The following is a 19,806-nucleotide window of genomic DNA, read 5'->3' on the forward strand; positions in this document are numbered from 1 at the left end:
GGACTCGGTGACCCAGGCAGTCCCTTCCAATTCGATGTGGCTGATTTATTTCCGGGCATCCAGGAAAAGTACCGTAAACAGGTCAGGCTTTAGGAAGCGTGGGACCCAATTCGAATACCTGGCTGCAGTCCGGGTCTTCAGCGGCACTTTGGTGGCGGGTCCTTCACTCCCTCTGGGTCTTCTGCGGCACTGAAGGACCCACCGCCGAAATGCCGCCAAAGACCCGGAGCAAGCGACGGACCCGCTGCTGAAGTGCTGCCAAAGACCCGGACGCCTGCCGGGTGAGTAAAAATTAAAAAGTAAGGCGCTCTTCTTTAGGGTGCGGGGCCCTCTTAGGCACAGGGCCCGATTCGGGGGAATTGGGGGAAGCTGCCTAAAGCTGGCTCTGACCGTAAATTATAACATCAGGGATCCTCCAAACTCATGACTCAGCAGGAGGGCAAATCCTGGCATGAAATGTGCAGAGATGGACAAGGCCTGTTATTAGCCTGTGTGTGTCAGGGCAATATTAATTCTTCAAAGCGGCTAGTCCTCAGCAGGACTCAGTTCAGACCTGGATTCCAAATCCCCCATATTTAGGGGTGTTTGGAGCTACAGTTTTGGTTTGGGCTCATTGCAACCAATGACACTAAAGTAAAGTTTAGCTCAGGGGTGGGCAAACATTTTGGCCCGAGGGCCACATCGGGGTTCTGAAACTGTATGGAAAGTTTGGTAGGGAAGGCTGTGCCTCCCCAAACAGCCTGGCCCCTGCCCCCATCCGCCCCTCCCACTTCCCACCCCCTGGGTTTCGCCCCTCAGAAAACCTTGACCCATCTAACCCCTCCTGCTCCTTGTCCCCTGACTGCCCCCTCCTGGGACTCCCTGCCCCTCACTGCCCTCGGGGACTCCACCCCTATCCAAACCCCCCAGTCCCTGTCCCCTGACTGCCCTGACTCCTATCCACACCCTGTCCCCCTGACAGGCCCTCCAGGACTCCCACACCTATACACCTCCCCCCGTTCCCTGTCACCTGACTGCCCCCCCCAAATCTCCGCCCCATCCCACCACCCCCTGCTGCCTGTCCCCTGACTGCCCCCTGGCACCCTCTGCCCCTTATCCAACTCACCTACTACCCATCCCCTTACCATGCCACTCAGAGCAGCAGGACTGGCAGCCGTGCTGCCTGGCCAGAGCTAGCCACAACGTCACGCTGCCCAGCAGGAGCTCGCAGCCCCACTCTCCAGAGCGCTGGCAGCACAGCAAGCTGAGGGTGCGGGGGATGGCAGACAGTAGAGGAGGGGCTGGGGACTAGCTCAAGGGCCAGGCAGGATGGTCTCACGGGCCAGATGTGGCCCGTGGGCCCAGGAGCGGTGCCAGGGTTTCTGGCTCCCGAGGCAGAATTCAGGGGCAGAATTTTGTGCCCTCCCCATGGAACGTGTGAGAGCTTCCGCTTCCGCTCCCCTCACACCGCCGAAGAAGGACCCTCCACTGAAATGCCACAGGTGACAGCGGCAGTCATTGAGCTGCTCAGTTGCCTGCCGCTGTTTCCCACGGCACGTCAGCAGAAGGTCCTTCTTCGGCGGCATGAAGGGAGTGGAACCGGAAGCTCCCGTGCGCCCCGTGGGGAGCACACAAAATGCCGCCCCCCGAATCCTGGCACCCTAGGCGACTGCTTAGGGTCGCCTAATGAAGCGCCTGCCCTGCGTGGGCGAAAGTTTGCCCACCTCTGGTTTAGCTTCCATTTAGGCTTCCAGTAATGTCCCCTGGGCACAGCCTCTTACCTGTGGGCACCATTGTTCTTCTTAGAACTAACAGTGGCCATGTGATGACCTACCTGTCCTCTTATTCCTCTCAGGCAGCAGTATGAAGGCAATGCCAGACCCTTCAGCCAGAAGGCTCTGAAGATAAGAGAGGAGGATCATCATACATAGCTAAGGGATTCAAGAGCAGATGTCCCAGCACCATGCAATCCTACATAACCTTGGCAAATTGGAAAATTTCCCTTATATCTACATAGATCAACCATTGTTGACGTGCAGCCACTTCTGGGCTGGACCAGAGGAGCACCAGCAACAATACAGGGTTGGGAGTGAAGAATGCTGTAGCCATTTGAAATGACTGGATCTTGAAGAGCCGCAAGCGATAGGGTGACCAGATGAGAGGAAGAAAATATTGAGACATATTGAGGGGGGGGGTCACTGCTGGAGCAAAAAACCAAACCAAAAACAAAAAAGTGCCACAAAATATCGGGACAAATCGCGTCCCGAGCAAACACTAGTCGGGACGCAGGACAAACGCCTAAATATTGGGATAGTCCCAATTTTATTGGGACTTCTGGTCACCCTAGCAAGCAATCCCATGAACACGCCAGCAGCACAGTGTCCCTTAGCACCCTGCTGGGACACTGGGCCAAGCACTGTCTCAGAATGTTCTCGACAGATTGTGAGAATTTGTTGTCAACACCTACGGCACCCAGAGTTTTCCTTGGTGCTCTCCCAAATACATAATAGCCAAGGCTCACCATGCTCTGTCCTGGAGCTTGGCCTAGACACTTTGAGTTGGCACTAGAGTCTTTCCTCTACTGATCAGGCAGTTTGGGCATCCTTAATGAGCCACTCCCTTTCTTTTATCCTTTTTCTTTGGAGTCAAAGAAAACTATTCAATAGGCAACTTTCCTCCTCTCCCCTTTACTCCCTCAATCTGACATGCAAACTGGGGGTTTGCACCCAAGTAATCTAAACTTTACAGGACTGCTACACTCAGGCTATTTCAGATATTCCATCAGCATCTCCTAGCCAGATTTATCTCCATGGCTATTCAGTGCCTCCTGATAGCAGAAGGACAATGCTAATTGAAATTCAGTCCAAAGGAAGAAACAGGAACATTTTCCACAGAAACAACAACAAAATACCCTAAGCAAGCCTCCGAGGTGACTCCCCCAGATAAGAGCCACCTCAGTGGCTCTCACCCCTCCCTTCCGGCTGACTTTCCTAGGAAGCGGAATTATTAGAAGTTACACGGCGTCATCTGGCTAATTAAAGGAGTTTATATGCATCTGAAAGACCACGGAGTTGATCACAGGGAACAATCCTATCTGTATCATGCACTTCTTCTGGGGTTAGCCCAGACATATGTAAATCTTTAATATCTGAGTGACTTTATTCTCATTTTTCCAGATGTTTTCCCCATCAGCTTTGTCGGCTCCATTTCGCAGCTTCATTGTTTGCTGACCTTGCCACTGTCTTTCTCTTTCCTTCCCAAAGATTTTAGCATGTGATTTGCAGCGTGCGTTTGAAAGCACAGTGCACCCTACCGGGTATAATGCTGTTTAGCCATTTCTGGCAAAGGGCTCTGAGGAAAGGGAAATATTTATAACGCGCGATCACATGACCATGTCTACCTCTTGCGGCTGCAAACCTGCGAGAGGGATCCTGTCACAAACACACGGCAAGCTGACCAAGTGAAACCCTAGCACAGGGGTCGGCAACCTTTCAGAAGCGGTGTGCCAAGTCTTCATTTATTCATGCTAATTTAAGGTTTTGCGTGCCAGTAATACATTTTAATGTTTTTAGAAGGTTTCTTTCTATAAGTCTTTAATATATAATTAAACTATTGTTGTATGTAAAGCAAATAAGGTTTTTAAAATGTTTAAGAAGCTTCATTTAAAAGTAAATTAAAATGCAGAGCCCCCCAGACCAGTGGCCAGGACCCAGGCAGTGTGAGTGCCGCTGAAAATCAGCTCGTGTGCCACCTTTGGCACACGTGACATAGGTTGCCTACCCCTGCCCTATCACTTACCTTGCAATAAATATTTGAAAGTCGCCTGCCTTTTTTTCATGCACTGCAAGGAAGGCATCGTTTCCTTGTGTCTGCCTCTACATCACCGCCTGGCCTTCCTGCTGGGAAGCATTAAGAATGGAGGCCAGCACCGTTCAAAGTCACGGAGACGATACGGTGAGAAAGACTTTTTTTTCAATGAGGCAAAACAAGCTCCAATGGGTGGAGGATAACACCGGGCTAGAACGAAGGTGGGTTGTTTAACAGTGAGGGCCAGTAACCATTGTTACTGAAGGTCATGATGGTTTCGCATTCACTAGACATCTTTAAAACAAGCCTCGAAAGCTTTCAAAACAAATATACTCTAGCTCAGCCAGAAGTGGTGGGCTTGCCACAGGAATCTCGGGGTGAAATTCTCAGCCCTGTGTTACACAGGAGTGTAGAGGTGCAGACTCACCCCTGCGGCGCCTCCTACTGGTGACTTCCAGGAATTAGCTCAGTGCCAGCTCCGGAGCGCCCTCTGCAGGCCGGTGATCAGCCTGTCCTCTGGCCCCTGTGTCCCTCCCTGGACCCGATGCCCTTTTACCTCGGGTGCTGCCTCTGGCAGTAACCCCTCAGTCTTAGGGTCTCCACTCCCCAGGGAACCTCACCCACTATTCCCACCTCGCCTCAGTATAAGGTTACTGCCAGTCATTGTCTAGCCCCCACGCCCTGGGGCAGACTGCAGTGTCAGCCTACTCATCACTGGCAAGGCTGGGTTTGGACCTGCTGCCTTGGCCTACCCCTGGGCTGCCCTCTGCAACCCCCAGTACCTGTTAGCCCAATGCTAGGCCACAGCCGGGGGCTCTCCAGACTGGAGCTCCCCAGCTCCTCGGCCTTTCCCCAGCCTGCCCCACTCAGGTACCCTGTCTCTAGCTCCCTGCAGCCAGGCCCATCTCCCTCTACAGGCAGAGGGAGACTGCTGCTTCTGGCTCACAGCCTCTTATAGGGGCCAGCTGGGCCTGACTGGAGCATGGCCACAGCTGAGCCTGCTTTCCCCAATCAGCCCAGGCTTCTCGCCTCAGCCACAGCCCTCTCCTGGGCTGTTTCAAGTCCTTCAGGGCAGGAGCAGGGGACCACCCTGCTACAAGGAGGTTGAACTGGATGATCATAATCTGGCTTTAAAATCTATAGACCAGAGCGTCAGCTGGTGGAAACTGTCAGAGCTCCATGGAAGCCAGTGGAACTCTCACAAGTTAGACCAGCAGAAGAACTGCCTCAGGTCAGTTATCTAGGGCTCTGTATAGTGCACATATTGTTAGAGGTTCACCTTGCTTGGTGCAACACAAGGCAGCCCTGCTCCAGCAAAGCAATAAAGCACATTCATAACTTTATGCACTTGGGTCGTGCTAGTGAAGCCAGTGGCACTGCTCACCTGCTTAAAGTTAAGCACATGCTTAACTTATGTGCTTTGCTGGACCAGATTGCGTCACAAGTCCTACCTGAGCTCCTCCTCTGATTTGGATGAGTCCTCACAACAGCGTGTGGCCCGAGGATTATTCCACAGATGGCTCTGGAGGCAGGGGGAGGTTGTGTAACTTGGCCAGGGTCACACAAGCCTTGGTAGCAGGTGTGAGAAGGCAACTCAACAATCTTGCGCTCCAGCCCAGAGCTTCTACCACCCTGCCCCAAGCCCTCCCTTGCTCCCCCAGACAGGGCTGAGAAATTCTTGTCACTAATCTTGGTTTGAGAGAGAACATGAGATTTTCAAAACTGCCAAGAGGAGTTGAATGCCTAGTGGCCATGCCACTGAATGGGAGTCGGGCAACTAAATTCTGTAGACTGCCATGAAAAACCCGAATCTAGCTCAGTAGAATGACATTGGGCCAACCCCTCCATTGCAATTTGATTTTAATCCTTTGGAAAATGTACTGCCAGGGGCTGAAATATTCCATGTTGGGTCTTGGCAAAGTGATGACCCCACCCCTTTCAGATTAAGCACAATGAAGTCCTTGCTGCTTATTGGTCAGTAGACACCTCCTTGAGCCAAGGGTCCCACCCAGAGGGTTCAGGTGGGTTTGTGCTCAGGGAGCCAGTCTGGGCTGACACCCATGCGGCACACTGCTGTTCTAAGCACACTAGTTCAAGTCGAGTTAATACCGGGCCGGGTGGCTCGTTCCCAGACATACCCAGAGAGGGCAGAATTTCTCAGTGGTTGTAAGAACTTTTTAGTTCTAGTTTTCCCTATTAACCGTGGCTCAGAAATGGCTGACTGTGTTTGCTGAAAAAACTCACAGGCCTAGCCTGGAAAAATTTCAGCCTGCACGGCCAAAGTGCAGCACAGTTCTAAGCAACAAAAGCGACCTCTTTATAACGGAAAGTGCTGGGCACCCACCGCGCTGCAGCTGTCTGTTTCCAACGGAGATAAACAGCCAGCAAGAGCAGCCGATTCAAGATCCCTGTGTTACAGATCGGCGTGGTTAAACGTGCAATGCTTGAGCCTGCAACCGCATATATGAGTCACTTTGCTCCAGTGAGCAGGTCGCTGCATTTGCTGGCCCCAGAGTGGCCCTGATCGTTGATATTAGACCCTTGGGGCCAAATTCTTTCATCTGTTCTCAGACCAACCACCTTTTGCAGGGCCTGGGCCTATTGCTTAAGAGTTTGTCTACACAGGGACACTCAGGAAAGCCAAGCATGTGAATTTAAAGTGGAATCGTTAAACAACATTAAATCGCTATGTGGACTCTCTTGGTCAGAATTAAAGTGCCTCCCCCTTTGATTTAGCTTAATTCTCTTCCAGAAGTGAATCAAAGAGCAGAATGAGAAGCTCGGGATTTGGGTCTTAAGAGAAATGCACATGAGTCCTTCATGCACCTCGGGGTGTAGAAACATTCCAGGCCTGAGCCTGAGTCCACACAGGTGTGGCACCAGTGACTTTAGTGGGGTTGCACCCAGGGCCGGCTCCAGGCAGCAGCACAGGAAGCAGGTGCTTGGGACGGCCAATAGAAAGGGGCGGTAAGTCTGGCTCTTCAGCGGCGGGTCCCTCGGTCCCTCTCAGCGGGAAGGACCTGCCGCCGAAGAATGAAGCAGGGTCGGTAGAGCTGCCGCCAAAGAATGAAGTGGTGGCGGTAGAGCTGCAGCTGAAGTACCACTGATAGCGGCTTTTTTTTGTCCCCCTGTCGCTTGGGGTGGCAAAAGTGCTGGAGCCGGCCCTGGTTGCACCTGATTTCTGCCAGTGCATGTCCGAGGAGAAGCAGCCCCTCAGGCTTGGCACCATGCCCTGCTGCATCTGAGCAGCAATTTCCAGCCATTTACAACCCCGGTAATATCCAGCCACGGCTTTTAAAAGGTGCTCGTGGGCATGCGCCTGGCATAGGGCCAGTGCCATGCCAGGGCTCAGTGGCCAGCTGGTTGTGAATGCTCTGGGGCAGTGGAGGGAGCAATGCGGGTACCGTGTCAGCAGGAGACCCAATGTCGAGTGCCAGCTCTGCCCTGGACCTGCTGGGTGACCCTGGGAAAGTCACTAGTCCTGGAGCCTTGACCACGCTTTGCCAAGGAGCCTGTACGTGCTTTGAAACAGGTGGCACAGAGGCACGAGGAGAGATGGTCGTGGGTGGGGAGTAGGGGGCTAAAGGACAGGAATTTGGAGGAGCAGCACCTCCTCTGTAACCACTGGGGCTGGAGCAGCAGGGGGGCAGGATGGCAGGAGCGAATGAAAGCAGACGATTGACAACCCCCCCTCCGCTTGGCTCCTGGTATCTGTTCTCTCAAACACAAAGCAGGCCTCTCTTGAGTTATGGGGCTATAATTCTATCTGGGGAGGAGGGGGGAGAGCCATGGTTTATGGCCTCGTCAAAAACCCTTGATGGCATTCCAGCCCCGTAACGCACATCTGCCTCTTCTGGACCTAATTCACTGGAGGTCTTTGATAGCATAAGAGAGGCCCAGGCCGGCGACGCACCCTCCTCCTGCCATCAGCCAGGCTCAGCATACTCCAGCAGGCAAGTTCCTGGTGCACTCGTGCTGCTGGCTTGGCGTGGGACGTGAAGGGAGCCAAGAGCTTCAGGGCGCCGCTCCCATCATCAGCTCGATATTCACAGCCCGGGGCTTCGCACCCCAGTGTCAGGGAGAGTGGAAGGCTCCAGAACATTTGCTGGTAACGAGGCTAGTCTGACTCTTCCTGCAGGCTTGATGGGCTGAGGGCAGGGGTGAAAGTGAGCTGGGCCGGGCTGGTACAGCATCCCGGTAAGAAGCCAATACCAGCCTGTATGCAGCCCACATTAAAATGCTGCCGCAGCAGCGACTGGAGACCCAGGCCCTTTAAATCGCCACTGGAGCCTGGGCAGCGCGGGCCAGGCAGCCTGGAAGGGCTGGCTGGGGATGCTGACCCCCAGCCATGCCCCTTCCACCCTAAGCCACGCCCCTTTGGGGACCAGAGCCGGCCCCAGCCCCCTGTACCAGTCAGTCTTTGGGGTTACTTTCACCCCTGGCGGAGGGTATCGAAGGACATAGGGCCAGGAATTCCGCAGGTAGTCAGTGGACCTGCGCCAACTGCGGGGCTGGCCCAGGCCGTTGGGTGAGACACTGGGCTAGGACATGGCTGTCCACCATGCCTTGCACCTGACTAGCAGGTCATGGGTGTTAGCTGGGCTGAGTGCCGGTGCTCACACCACCTTCTGAATGTGGCCACAGCAGCGCCTCCCAGAGGCTGCACCAAGGCGTTACAGGCTGAAAAAAGAGGCTGAACAGCAGGGTGGGAATCCCCTTCCTGACAGTGGGACCTATTACTTGGCCGACCAGTTCCCCCTGGGCAGGCCTGGGAGATGCATTGCTCAGGGCTATTCAAACAACCTGGGAAAAGCTCCAGGAAACATACAAAGCCCAAGCCTGTGCTGGTTGAGGCTTGAGGCCTTGATGCCCTTATAGGTCATCTTCTCTAGCAGCTAAACGGCTCTCATGCACGTGCAGAAAGAGCAGGCCGTTGGGTTCACGTCCACCAACCTCCAGGGCTAGCCACAAACTCCAGACTTAGCAGAGCTCATCCTGTCACCCCTCGCCTCGGCCTAGACTGTGCAAGTATCAGTGACATTAAAACTCACTCAGGTGGCATGAGTGTGAGCCAGTGGTGTATGGCACAACCTCTTGGTGACGTCCTGCTTCCTCCAAACACTCCCTGTTGCAGGGTTGCCCTCTCATAGGAATGTTCTCTCTGGCTCCCTTTCTGTGAGCTGGGCCCTTCAGTTCGGCACCAAGAAGCGGCTACGCCCTGGAGTGGCCATTTTGCCACTGGCTACTGCAGTTCGCTGCCTCTCCCTCTCTTCCTGCTGTTAAGTACGAGCCTGATTTTAAACTGGGCTCAAAATCTCATGAGAACAAGTTCTTTTGAGCTGGTCCCAGCCAGTCCAGAAGGCGGCGGAACAGCCTGCCTCATGGGATTCCTAATCTGTCCACATCCCTGGGCCTTGCTCAGTGCCGCGGTACGGGATCGACGTGCTGGGGAGTCGGTGCTACGTGGGCCCATCCCACCATGCCAGGCTGATGACAGGTCATTCTGTAGCCTCTTATTGAGGGAGAGCTCGTGTATGGTGAGGCTTTGTCTCTGGAGGCGATAACGTTCATGAGGAGCTTCCCTGCTAGAGTTGATGCAACTAGGAAATTCAAAGCAGAAGCTAATTTGGAATGGGAAAATGTTATGCCCCATTTTTTTTCTTTGAGCCTCTGTGTTTTGGGCAAAGGTCAAGGTTAGGTCTTACTTCAAGTCCTATGTCTATTACGGTAGCACCTGGCTGGCCCAACTGGGATCGGGCCCCGATGTGCCAGGCGCTGTACGTACATGCAGTGAGAGACAGTTCTGAAGCCACTGTGCTCGGCGTAGTCAAGGCAGCCCGGGGCAGGGCGCAGAAGCATAGCGAGGGGAGTGAGTGGCTCAAGATCACCTGGCAGGTCCATGGCAGGCCTCCTGTGCCCCGGTGCTCTAGTCGCTAGGGTGCACTGCCTCCCGTCAGATCAGTCCCAAGAGGGTTTGCTTCTCCGCCCCAGTGAAAGGAGAGAAAGGGGTGCTTGGCTAGGGCACAGCAGGAAACTCAGAGGCCCAGCCGGGCTGTGACCTCTGGCCGGGCAGTGTGCAGCTCCGGGGGTTTGGCTCAGGATAAATAATTAGTTATCCTGACCCCTTGCTGTTTATCACTGGCTTTACCTCCCCAAGCAACAGCATGGGGTGTGCTTAGGAAAATCAATCTGCAGCCCAATACGCCATCCATCTGTTACCAGGAGGCAAGAGGGAGCCAATCAGAGCCAAGCCACATGTGGCGGCCAGCTGCCCACAAAGGGCAGTCCACTAGCAAAGCCCCAGTGATCAAAGGAGCCCTCTGAACCACGTGTTCTGCCGAAAGCTGCTTGGTCTCCACCTGGGCCGTGATTCAGACCACGGCTGCTCGTCCCTGTCCCCATCTCAGGGAGACTCACGCGGCAAGGCGTCCATTGGGGCGCTTCCTCCTCAACCTGACGGCCAGCGAGTGTGGGAGGGCTGCTGGGGAGGCTAAGTGAAACGTCCCTCAGCGCAGGGGGTTTGCTTTGATGCAGGCTGCCGAAGCTATGCAGTGTCAGTGAGCAGAGGGGGCTGAGCTGGGAAAGGGACAGGAGCTCCCGCCTGGGTCTTAAAAGGGCCCTTCTCGGCTGCCATCTGGGATTGCTTATGGGCTGCAGACAACCTTCCAACCCCTCCCCCGCACTGCGTTTCCCCCCCCCCCCCCCGCCATAAGGGTAAAGCTCGTCTGGGCAGATGCCAGAACTTTGTCGGGGGCTGATCCCAAACGGTGCAACTCCCCGGAGATTAACACCCATCACAACCCTCCCCACTTCCCACGCCCGGGGCAGGGTGCATTGCCGTAACCTGCTGTCTCTAACCGCAGCAGAGAGCAGCAGGCATATTTAACACCCTGCCCAACCCCACCAAAGCAAGACACGGCTCAGCACACGCGTCTCCTCCCTGGGGTGAGGACGGGAGCACAACACGTGCCCACAAGGCATGGTGCGTCATGCTTTCCTGGGAGGTGCTCAAGCATTGCTCTGATGACTATAAGGCCCTGCAGAGAAGGGACCGGCAAGCGGCCCTGTTTTCCCATGTAATTTACTAGGGTTGCTCATGGATGCTGATGAATTTGGGCAGCGGTTCCTTGATGGAAGGAGAGTGGGCCCCAGCACTGCTGCGAAGCAGCTCACAGGCCCATCTGAGGAGCACCCCTCGCACTGCGACAGCAAAGCTGGGCACGGCTGGAGCGCCGGCTGTGGGGCTGTATTCGTTGTCTGCCTGGGCCATGGGTAGAGGTGCCAACTTTCTGATTGCAGAAAACAGAATCCCTTGCCCCGCCCCCACCCAAGGCCCCGCCCCCTGTCCACTCCATCCCCCACCCCTTTGTCACTTGCTCTCCCCCACCCTCATTCATTTTCACTGGGCTGGGGAAGTGGGTTGGCATGTAGGGGTGGGGAGAGGTCTCATGCTGGGGGTGCAGGCTCTGGTAGGGCCGAGGGGTTGGGAGTGTGGTGGGGGGCTTAGGGCTGAGGCAGAGATTGGGATGCAAGAGGGAATGTGGGGTGCAGGCTCTGGTAGGGAGTTTGGGTGTGGGAGGGAGCTCAAGGCTGGGGAAGGTGTGCTGGCTCCAGCTGGCGCTTACCTCAGGTGGCTTCCAGGAAGCAGCAACATGGCCCTCCTGGCTCCGCAGCTCCCACTGGCCATGGGCCTGTGTACAGGGGCAGCGGGAGGAGACCCCTGGTTGCTCCTGCACCTAGGAGAGCTGTGTGGAGCCGGCCGCTGTGGCCAGCTGGACTTTTAATGGAGCCACTGGGGCATTCCAGAGGAAAACCGGCCGCCTAGGTGCTTGGCCTGCGGCATGAAGAGAGCCCCACTACCCTCCCTTTAGATGGGGGAGCCTCAAAACGCTTTGGTCTTGCAAGCGGGGGGCTTGCTATGGAAAAGGCTGGGAACTGGTGGTTGGGGTTGGTGCAATGCCCTGGGCCCTTTCTGCTCGCGTCCTACCTGTCCTGGGGGGAGCACTGAGAGCCCTTGGCTCGCCAGCTCTTTGCTCTTTTCCCTGGGATTAAATCCATGCACAGCAGTTTTTTAAAAAGAGCAAAAAATACAGAATGTTGCAAAAACCCTCAGCCACCTGGCTCTCGGGATCCACCTCCCCTGCCACCGAGCCTTGTGCCAGGGCATCGGCCTAAAGACTGGACCGTGCTGCTGCCAAAGACCCAGGTGGGGCAGCTAGGTCTAGGTGCAATGGACAGTTGCCCATGTTGGGGAGGGGATGTGCCATGGGATCTCCTGTGAATTTTACTAGTTGAAGGCTCCACTTGTTAATGAGTCTATGACCCTTCTCCTCCACTACTTGCTATGGTGGGTAAGACCAGAGGAGAACCTAGCACCCCTTGAAATACACTTCCAGCCAAATACCATTGTGAGATGGGCCGAGAGCAGTCTGGCATAGCACAGCACCTACTACTGGGCTGGCCAGAGAGTGCTCACCTGGCTGATCCGCTTCCTGTAGGCCGCAGCCTGAACACAACTAGCAGCAACTGTCTGTGCCCTTGCTACAGTTAAATCCTCAGTGGTGGTTAACAGCTCCATGCCTGTGCTGAATGCACATATCCCGCTCCCCAGGGAGCAACCGCTGCACAGCTGAGACCTTGCTTGCACTTGCTGGTCTGTACTGCTTTGCACTGCTCATCCGGGGAGAGGTGCCTGCCACTACCCATCATTAGCCAGCATGCCCTGCCCCCGGCTAGCTGGGCAGCAGGCTGCTTGTCATTTCCCCAGGCATTAGCGCTCTGGCTGCTGTCTAAGTCAAGCCATTGCTAAATCCTCTTCTAATAACAGTCAAGCCAAAGTGTCCATTCTCTTGTAACTCGATGAGTAGCAAGGGATGGAATGTGGGTGGATCCCATGAGCCTTCCTCTGGCTGGCACTGCCATGCCAAGCAGTGGTAGTCCTGCCTGGTACTTCGGTGGGAGATCTGCAGGGCAGGGCATGGTGCTGCCTGAGGCTGAGGGATGTAGACATGCTGCTGAGTCAGTATGTGTCATAAATAGATAGCTAAGGGTTAATGTCTCTTCCACCTGAAGCACCTGACCAGAGGACCAATCAGGAAACCGGATTTTTTCAACTCTGGGTGGAGGGAAGTTTGTGTCTGAGTCTTTGTTTTCTGACTGCCTGCTTTCTCTGAGCTTTGGAGAAGTAGTTTCTACTTTCTAGTCTTCTGTTTCTAAGTGTAAGGACAAAGAGATCAGATAGTAAGTTATATGGTTTCTTTTCTTTGGTATTTGCATGAATATAAGTGCTGGAGTGCTTTGATTTGTATTCTTTTTGAATAAGGCTGCTTATTCAATATTCTTTTAAGCAATTGACCCTGTATTTCGTCACCTTAATACAGAGAGACCATTTGTATGTATTTTTTCTTTCTTTTTATATAAAGCTTTCTTTTAAGACCTGTTGGAGTTTTTCTTTACTTCAGGGAAATTGAGTCTGTACTCACCAGGGAATTGGTGGGAGGAAGAAATCAGGGGAGATCTGTGTGTGTTGAATTTGCTAGCCTGATTTTGCATTTCCTCTGGGTAAAGAGGAAAGTGCTTTTTGTTTCCAGGACTGGGAACGGAGAGGGGGAGTCACTCTGTTTGGATTCACAGAGCTTGTGTCTGTGTATCTCTCCAGGAGCACCTGGAGGGGGGAAGGGAAAAAGGATTATTTCCCTTTGTTGTGAGACTCAAGGGATTTGGGTCTTGGGGTCCCCAGGGGAGGTTTTCAGGGGGACCAGAGTGCCCCAAAACACTCTAATTTTTTGGGTGGTGGCAGCAAGTATCAGGTCCAAGCTGGTAACTAAGCTTGGAGGTTTTCATGCTAACCCCCATATTTTGGACGCTAAGGTCCAAATCTGGGACTAAGGTTATGATAGTATGTGTCATTCCTTTCTCTGACTCACTGCTCTCCACCCCCTAGGGACCCCCGAGAGGCTGTCTTTGGAGGGGGAGGTAATGAAGGATCCTGCTCACGCTTGGCAAGGGAAGATTTCCAATCGAAGAGCAGGGGCAGGGTCGGTGCAACCATTTAGGCGACCTAGGTGGTCGCCTGGGGCACTAGGATTTTGGGGGGGGGATGCCATTTTCTTCGGCAGTGATCACGGCGGCCGGATCTTTGCTGCCCCCCACCCCCAGTTGCTGCTGGCATTTAGATGGAGGGAGCTGGGGCAGGGGAGTGCGGGGAGGGCCGCCTGCAGCAATTAGGGGCGGGGCAGCATGCAGAGGAGCTCCCTGCCCCAGCTCACCCCTACCCCACCTCCTCTGCGAGCACACCGTGGCTACTTCACTTCTCCCGCCTCCCAGGCTTGCAGCGCCTAAGCTGATTGGCGCTGCAAGCCTGGGAGGCGGGAGAAGTGAAGCAGCGATGGCGTGCTTGGGGTGGAGATGGAGCAGGGGTGAGCTGGGGTGGGCAGGGTGCCTCAGGACTGTGTGGGGGAGCTGCCGTGGGGGGGGCGCCTTGGAGGGAGGCACAGGGTAGGGGCACATGGTGGACATTTCGCCTGGGGCGCGAAACATCCTTGCACCGGCCCTGAGCAGGGGTGATATTAACCACAGCTTCCTGGCCAGCCTGGTGATTTCATTCTAACCTCCTCCTGCAAGTCCAGTGAGCAACCCTAGTTGTCTGCACCATTGTGTGTCCTGCTGAACAGCTGCTCTGTTTCACCCCAGCTGTGAGTGCTTTTCAGCCTCAGGTGACGTGATTCCCCTGCTGCTTGTGATTATCTGTGTAGCCTTTGGCATGAACAGTGCTGCATGAGGGGAAGGGGGTGAGTGCGGCCCTGTCGTGACTCTTTGCCTGACCGATACAAGGCACTGTGTGTCTGACAAGAAGCTGGAGGCTGGACAAGAGAAGGCCACTCAAGTGCGACCTCACTCATCAACCCGTTTTGTTACAGTAATGGCAGCATTGGTCACTGACTTGTATGACTGTGGGCAAGTCATGGCACGCTTCCGTGCCTCAGTTTCCCTTCCTAAGCCTTTCCCTTGTCTGTGTAGCGTGTACGGGCTTAGGGGAAGTGACTGTGTCACACTATGTCTTTGTACAGTGTCTTGCACAATGGGGCCCCAGGCCAGGGCTACTGAGTAAGTAGTAACTGATACACTTGCTTTGTAGCCCAGTGGAACCCTGCCTAGGTGCTGTGGGGGCCTCTCCTTTTCCCCGCTCACACAGACTTTCTTCCTTGTTTTCATGTGCCCTTTTCAGCTGATCAGCAACAGGCTGGGATCAATAAGCAGCTACTTGCGTCCCAAAGGCCTGGACGAATTGCGTTTGTACTGTGGCCCGAAAAGCCCATCAATCTTGCCAGCTTTCTTCAGCCTCAGCAGCTTACAGGGACTTAACCCCTCGGTGCGCAGGGACAAGAAAGTGCGATTGGAGCAGGGCAGTGACAGCCACAGAGCCGTGAAGCAGCGTTACCAGCCGCCGTGTTTCGAAAGGCGGGCGAACGGGGGAGGTGCATGAGATACTGGGATTCACTTCACTGTTTTGAAGCAGGCTCACTGTCCAGGCAGAGCTAACCAGACAGGCTGGCTGGACCCGTGGTTAGGGCACTAGCCAGAGCCTTAGGAGACCTGGGGAGGTCAATGCCCAGCTCTGCCACAGGCTCTCTGGGTGTCCTTGGGCAAGTCCCTTAGCAACTCTGTGCCTCAGGCCCTCAGCGGGCTTAATAGCACCGTCCTACCTCACTGGCGCGGTGGGAGGAAAAATACACCTACGTCTGTGAGGTGCTCAGATGCAGTGGTAATGGGCTGGCCAAAGAAGTGGCAGCGAGAGCCCTGCCACATGCATGCTGTCTCCCCCAGAGCTGCTTGCACTGCCCCCTCACATACTATGGTCAGTCGGGACTGTGGATGGTGACTTCCCCACGGCTACTGACTAGCAGAGCTGGGCAACATTTTGCACCTGAATTGTTTATTTGCCAAAAAATGCAGCCTCGGTCAACCAGACCTTTTGGTGACTTTGACACACAGCATTTCAGCCATCCACAATATGGCCAGGGCGGAGGGTCGTGTTTAGGGCACACAGCTGGGGTGTGGGAGATCCAGATTTGAACCCCTGCTCTGGAACGGACTTAATGAGGGATTTTTTTTTGATAGACTGAAAATTGTGAAAAAAATCAGGTGGTTGTGGGGGTGGGGCTGAATTGCGTTTGAACCTGACCAATCACGTCTCCATCCAGCTTTGCTAATGAGCCCCAGTTGCTGCCTGACACAGGGCTCTTCCCCCGGTGCATACACACACCTGCCTTCTCACAGCCTATGGGTCTCGGGGCTCAGCCAGAGTGGGGCCAGTGCCCGGGAGGGGCAGCCATTCACCACCCACTGAAGACTCAGTGGAATGATTTCCAGGGACACCATGGCTTTTCCTTTGCAGGCCCCCAGTCTGCTCACCAAACAAGCCTGGACCCACTTAGCTCTTTGTTTGCTGGAGAGGGGTGGGGGTGCGAAGGGTTATGAGACATGACCCAGCCACCTTGAGGTTTGATACTCACAGCGGAGCTTAGCTGGGCTGCATTGGTGGCTTGTACCTTGGGGGCTGGAAATTTTTTCCTCCTTTGGTCAGATGGCAACTGAGTTTGTTGACCTTAGATGCAAGTTCCAAGACCATGGCTGACAAGACCCCAGCCCCAGCATGGGCAGCCTCACAGACCAAGCCACCTATTTCCACAGTGTAGACGATTTGGGTCACACTTATAGGACCTGCAAGGCTGGCTCAGCCCAGGAGGGTCCTTCCAGCCCGAGTTCCTGTCTCTGACAGTGGCCAGCACCAGCTGCTTCAGAGGAAGGTGCAGCAAGTCCCCTCTTGTCACTTTGACGTGTGCACAGTGGCTGGCAGTCAAACGTTCCCACTTGGGAATGGTGCCAGTTCTCATGAGCTCAGCACAGGATTGAATGACTAGGCAGGTGTCAAGCGGGGGCGAGGTAGGCCCAGGGGGTGCAGCATTGCAGGTCCAGGGCACCCCCCTGGGAGGTTGGATATTCACTAAAGAATATCCCTGTGGGATATGGCCAGGCCGAGGGAGCAGAGGAACTTTGCAAACACAGCTGGGGGTTCAGAGTTGGCACACTTCCCTCAGGGTCCGTCCTGCCCTCAGTGCCCAAGCGCGGTGCTAGAGGGCACTGTGCCGTTGGTGGGGCTGTCTCTGCCTGGGCTGAGCTCCTGACTACTTGCAGTGAAGTTCCCTGGCATGTTTCACAGCTGGAAGAGTGTAACAGCCCCGCACCAGGGCCCAGGGAAAGCTGGGTACTGTGCTGCCTTGTGGGCTCAGTGTGGCTCTCTAGCTTCTCATTGTGCATGTGCTGGTGCCTTCGTTTGCCCTGCTGGGCTGCGTTTGGCTGGCTTTCTCTCTTAGCGGCTTTGTAGCATTGCTTGAAGGCCAATGCCACATTAGTCCCTGGGATGGGCACAGGGCCAGATCCTGGCTCACAGGGAGGGCCCGAGCCAACGGCCAATCAAGTCAGTGGAAAGACCCCATTGGCCCGAGGGGCAGCTGGCTCGGCTGCAGAGTCCCTGGTATGCCACTGCTTAAAAGGCCGACCTGGGCGAGTCCTTGGCCGCCTTCCAGCTGGTCACTTGACTCCCAGCCCCAACACTTAAGCAGCTCCAGTGTCAAAGAGAAGGGGGACCCCAATTACTGTCTCTCTGCCCTTTTGTAAACTCAAGCTGTTGATCTGGTGACGCTTTCTGCCATGCTCGGAACTGCAGGGAGAATGGAGGAGGGGAAACGTCAAGACCATGTTGTTAAAGGTTTTTTTAACACGTCAAGTGGTGTCAAATTTTTAATCTGAGTAACACTCCGCCCAGGGGTGGCTTTCAGCAGTAGCCCATCCTCTGCGTTTGGGGTGCAGACTGAGGTTCTCCTCCCCGATCTCTGTGCCACATCCAGCCCCCGGCTCCACACAGTCATAGACGTCAGGGAATCACAACGTTGTTCTTTTGTATTATTTTTTTAATAAACTTTATTCTATATTACAAATAGTATTTTTTTTTGTTCTGGACTGCAAAATAGGAATGCCTTATATTTACATACACAGGTATACAATTAATTATAACAAAGGTACAGAAGCTTTGCCTTTACCAAGGAACAACGGCTTTCCAATTTCAATAGTAGAGAGCTTTCTTCTTTGTAACTAGGATCATCTCCAAAGAAAACAAACCAACAACGACAACAAAAACGATCCCGACATCCTTTCTAATGCGGTCGTCTCTTTGAGGCGCATAGTAACACTGTCGTCCAAGGATATGTCTTGACATTGAGTTCATGTTTAAGGTGGAAGCTTTATCAAAGCCAGTGGGGATCGTGAGCCATCTGAGAAAATGTGTGTCCAGTTCAGAAAAGAGAAAGGGACTGACCTGTTGCTTTAAATGATTCAGCTGTCACTTATACTGGTTTGTTAGCCAATGCAGTGTTTGGGGGCCCTTTGAGAGCATGTTGGGCTAGCACCTAGATCTCCCTTTAATTCCCCCCCACCCCCGCTGCCCCACCTCACTGTGTTAGAAAAAGGTTTGCTCCCAGGATTTGCAAAGACCAGCACCGACATTTAAAACAACACAGAGTTTGTGCAGGATATTTCTGCATTGGCTTGGACATGGCAGTTACTGTGCAGGATACAGTGTGGGCACTGTCAGGTTGCTGGCTTAGCTCAGCAAGCTGAGACAACTAGAGAAAGGGTGTCTTTGCAGAGGGGTTTCAGATCAGGGGAGAGATGGCTGGTCAGCCACATGGATCTCTTCTCTCCTCATGTTCTCCTTGCTTGCCATTTACTGGAAGTTATTCCATCTTTAACAACAGCATCCCTCCCCTACGGCAAAATTCTGCAGAGGGAGCAGAATTTCAGAGTCTAGCTCTCTGGATACTTGAAGGTATTCAACCAGCAGAACGCTGAAGTCTAGAGGTAGAAGAGGATCTTATAGAGAGTGGCATAATCTAGATCTGTGAATCAGATGCATTGGGGCTGGACAGCTCATTGATTGCATTGGTAAGAGTAGCTCACTGAAGTTTGAGTGGCTCTATTGATGTCAATGGAACTACCCTGGTTTACAGCAGCTGAGAAGCTGGCCCAGTGGCTATCCTGATCTGCGTGTATAATTTTAGTCCCTCTCTGCCTCCCCTCGGCAATCTTGCAGATGAAGCTGCAGTGCCGAGTATGGGACCCTAGGTCCATATCCCAGGCACACAGGAATGCAGCCAGCTTGCAGCGTGCTGAGAGAAGAAACCCAGCAGAGACATTTGAGAGCAGAAGGAGAAATCTGCTAACAAGCTGAATCCTGGTACAGCTGAGCAGCTGCAAACCCTGCTGGACTCAACGGCGTGATTTAGGAAGGAGCCTATCTCAGGATCTGACCACACGCGTATTTTCATTGAAAGGGAAATGTAGACATGTACTAAGCATAGAATGTTTCCCCATCCTTTTAATGTAAAGGTTCCCTGTCCCCGCCCTCCCTGAATGTTGCTCCCTGGTGAAAGTCTCCTGCAGGTGATTTGTTTCCAAGCAGAAACAAATTGTTGAGGTAAACGCTCCATTTTTAGAACAGAAAGCCAACCAACAAACAACGCCAACAACAACAAAATATCGCACTCGTGACCATTGGATCAGCGTAAGCAGCTTTATATTCGCTCTTGCCTTTTTTTTTTTTTTTTGGTAAGATTTTCTGGGTTTAAATCTGTTCTCAACATCATTCTGCAAATTAATTCTCCTCCTGAAGCCTGGGCCCTGCCACGCACCTCTAAAATAGTGTGGAGAACTCGGAACTCAGTTGACCAAAATAACCCTTAATACTTAGCACTTCTCATTTTCAAAGAGCATTGCAAACAATCATTAACCCTCCCGGCCTCGCTGCTAGTCTCCTGTTCCACAGACAGGGGAAGCAAGGGTTAAGGACTTGCTCAGGGCCACACGAGGAGGTAGGTGAGCTTAGAATTCAGGGCTCACTCCATTAGACCAGGCTGCTTCCCTAAGAACAGGAACAGCTGCTGTGTCAAAACTAGAAAAGAA

Source organism: Gopherus evgoodei, chromosome 1, assembly GCF_007399415.2.
Source record: "Gopherus evgoodei ecotype Sinaloan lineage chromosome 1, rGopEvg1_v1.p, whole genome shotgun sequence".
Taxonomy (NCBI): Eukaryota; Metazoa; Chordata; order Testudines; family Testudinidae; genus Gopherus; species Gopherus evgoodei.